Here is a 4,131-nt window from a genome sequence, read left to right on the forward strand (position 1 = left end):
CCTAATTTCTTTACGTACTTTTTAAGTTATAAATAGAGGAAATTTTTAAAACTCAATTTATTTACGGTGATTCGGTAGAAGTGAGCAAGACCAATTCTAACAACAACAAGTTAGTACAACAAGTAGTTACTACCTACACATATTAGTTAGTCTAAGATAATAATAATAATAATAAATGTATTTATTGACCATAAAAAGTTAATTCAACAATGCAACAGAAGCAGTGATCTCCACACTAGGCACACCCTGTGTCGTGGAGATCCAGATCTTAGAGAATTAACAGAAAGTGCGGCACTTAATTCTGTATGTAATATTTATCCCGATCTTACATTTTATTAATTTTATACTTGTAACTTTTTATGGAATACTTAAAAGTATAAACTATCTCTATGCCAAAAATCACGTCAATCCGTCCCTCCATTTCGACAAACATACAAATACACACACTTTCGCATTTATAATATTTGTATGGATAGGTACTTACTGAGAAAATTGGTAAAACTTGCGAGAAATAAGTAAAGAGAAGAGAATTAGTAAAGTCAAATTAACTTAAACATTCAATAGTGTTACGATTAGATAATCATATCATATCGCAAACATTCTTAAGTAGTCGATTACTGAATTAATTTACTAGCTACTCTTTAAGTAAAAAGCAGTGATGTTTTCTTAACAAAAAAAACTAATAGAGTAACGTGACTGCCTGACACATTTGTTGATTTTCTAACAGACAATAAAGCACAGCCAATTATTTTTCTACCCATACTGTGGGGTAGCTTTTTCATAAGCATTATAAATTTGCTAAGATCATTTTTCGATTTAATGATCCGGATTGCAAAATACAAATACAATACAATAACTCTTTATAACACACCAGCGTCCAACACATAAGTAGTAAACAGTAAAGAAAACACAAATAAAGGTATACACAGATATTTTCTGAGGTAAGCAATAGGCGGCCTCATCGCTTCAGAGCGATCTCTACCAGGCAACCTTTACAATGAATGGAGAAGTAAGTAATAAATATTAAGTTTTCAAATGCTAAATTTGGTAAAAAAATATGGCAGAAAACTATCACAGCGTACTAGAATATTGAATATTCGCCGTATCGAAATCGTACACTAAGCGTAACCTTACACGCATTTGCCGTTTTTTTTTTATTAATTAACTACCTAGCTTCAAATCATTAAGAAATCGATATCGACACGACACTCAGCATCCCGCGTCAGCCCATCACTAGCGATAAATCTAAACCGCTAAAGAAGCTTACGTCACTGACGTATTGTTTATAAATCAAGTGCTTCGCTCTGATCCCGCCGACGCTGCTAACCTGCCAAATTAAAAATACGACCTCACTATAACCCTTACAGGAATGAAACGACTTTTGAACTTGGTAGGTTAGTAAAAGAAAATTGAATGGTTTCGCAGTTTTGACAATTGATGGTTTTAATTGATGAAAGTTAATTAAATTGAATTAGAGTTGGTAAAGTTACAGACGGATAAAACGACGGATAAGAAGGATAAAAATCAGTCTTTTTTTTTACTCATAATGTCATTACTAAGAGCACATCTCAACTCATAATGTTGTTTTTCAGATAATTATCCTTCATAACAGACGAATATCATAATTTTCTTATTAATAATGGCATTAATAAGAAAACATTAGAACTCATAATATTGTTATTCATAACGGTAACTACCTAATAAGATTTACTTATATCGTTTTTTTTTAAAACAAAAAGTCGAATTAAATTACAAAGCATACTTACCAGAAAATGACAAAAAATCAAGATTAATAAAATAATACTAAATAACACTAAAAAAACAATTATCCAATAAAAAATACAAAATATCAAAAAATCTAAAAACCTTAAAAAAAATTAAAACAATAAAATAAATAAATAATAATAATAATTAATTATCGTTAATTAATATTATATTGGTATTAGTTGAAAAATATGTTCAGTGCTGGCGCTTCGCCGGCCACTGCCGCGGCACGCTCGCTTCGCTCGCTCGGCTCGCGCGCTGTAAGATCACAGTTCTACCTAACACTCCTCCTCGCTTCGCTCGTCGTCGTACCTGACGGAGTCCTTCCTTAAATACATCATTTCGCACCATTGAAAAATTTCCTAGTCCCTGCGCGTCAATAATGCGGATAGATAAATGACACTTATGATTAAGAAATATATGAAAACAAATATTATATATTAATAAAGTTATGAATATTGGCGTTATGAATTAGAATGATTAGGAGTTTCGATCGTTAGTATTAGAAAAATATATACATAAAGAGTGATCGTTATGATGTAAAATGGTAAGTATGAGAAACTTTTTCGGACTCCCGATAATAGGACTTAAAAAGTTATGTGAAAAAATGCGCACCCTATTTCACGCCGGTATTCTGTAAGAGTGTGGTACTAACCCGGTCGAGCTGGCCCATTCGTACTGCAGCCAGCAAGTGGGCACAGTAAGGCTCTACCACGTCAAAAAAAGTAAATATTTAGGTCGACTCTGATTGGTGGTAGATACATATAAAATGATTTTACAAATTATGCGTGGATACTCTACCTACTTTATTATTTTTTACCTATTACTGGCTATATTGTGCAATTAAGAAAATGTTTGTTTGTTATTGTAAAACCAATGAATCGATTAAACTAATTAAATCGCGTGAAATTTGTCTGTCGTTTATAGACATAGATTATGTAGAGATTATTAAGAAAAAGAAAATTTTGAAGCAATTTTCTTAATATGATTAAGATTATTAACTGACTGTATTTAATACTACATAAGCACTTGTTTGCAATGGCCGTGATGGCCTAGTGGTTTGACCTACGGCCTCAAAAGCAGAGAATCGTGGGTTCGAATCCTGGCTAGTACCTGAGTTTTTCGAAATTCATGTGCGAAATCACATTTTAAAATTATCACGAGCTTTACGATGAAGGAAAACATCGTGAGAAAACCTGCAAATAACTGTTCGATGCAATTTAATGACGTGTGTAAAGTTCCCGATCCATACCTACTGGGCCTATGTGGAAACTATGACCAAAGCTCTCTCATTCTGAAAAGAGGCCTGTGCCCAGCAGTGGGACGTATATAGGCTGAGATGAGGATGGTGACTTGTTTATAAGTAAATATTGTTATGGTTTTATACTTACTTAGAAATAATATTGTTTATTTTATTACTTTCACGTACCAATATCACCACCAGCACCAATATCTGACACAACAAGCGTGCATAAATATTTGATACGACTCTATTTCTAGGGCCGGAAGGACGTGTCAGATATTTTTGCACGCTCCGCTGTGTCAGATATTAATGCTGGTGACTTGACTGTAGGTAGGTACCTAACTGTTACTATTTAAGAAAAAGTTTCATCAAAAATACAGATCGGACGATCCTTCACTTTTTGCCAATACTTAACAAAAACGAAGTTATATAGTAAAAAATAAATGTAATTATTTAGTTTTACAACATTCCACTAAATGTACCTTGATATAAATGCCTGCTTATTCCAACCATAACATTCCCATGCTGCACTTAAGAAAAATAGAGAACAAAGTCGCACGAGCCTAATTCGATAATTAACAGTTCTCGTCCATAAAATCGAATTATCTACGACGTCCACTCACAAGGGAAAAGCTAACTACTCATTACCACCACCGCCACTTTAAAGAGAACCCTGCAAAGGATTCCAATGATCGCGAATTACCTCACGAACGTACGACAAAGATATTACACGTCGATGGACAAATTGAGAACTAATGTTACAAGCTACTGTGTTAAAACCTGATTACAGACAGTAGCGCTTGGACCAGCTGTAAATAATAAGTTTGTAAGTCCATAGACTTTGACGAGCCGTGGTTTAAGTAACACTGGTTGCTTCTAATGTTAAAGAAACGCAATGTCATCTTCATCCCGATATTTCTAAGTGGTACATCTTCTCATTCCCACGATACGCGAATTAGATAAACCTGTCAGAATAACATAAGTGTTAAATAACTTTAATTGTAACGAAGCGGCGAAGCGCCATTGTGGCATGTGAGACATTTTCAAATTAAGTCATTATTTTTTACAACTTTTTCCCGGCAAATTAATTTGTTTTGGAAACAGTAATTAGGTGGCTGTGTGGA

The sequence above is a fragment of the Choristoneura fumiferana genome, chromosome 25 (genome assembly GCF_025370935.1).
Source record: "Choristoneura fumiferana chromosome 25, NRCan_CFum_1, whole genome shotgun sequence".
Classification (NCBI taxonomy): Eukaryota; Metazoa; Arthropoda; class Insecta; order Lepidoptera; family Tortricidae; genus Choristoneura; species Choristoneura fumiferana.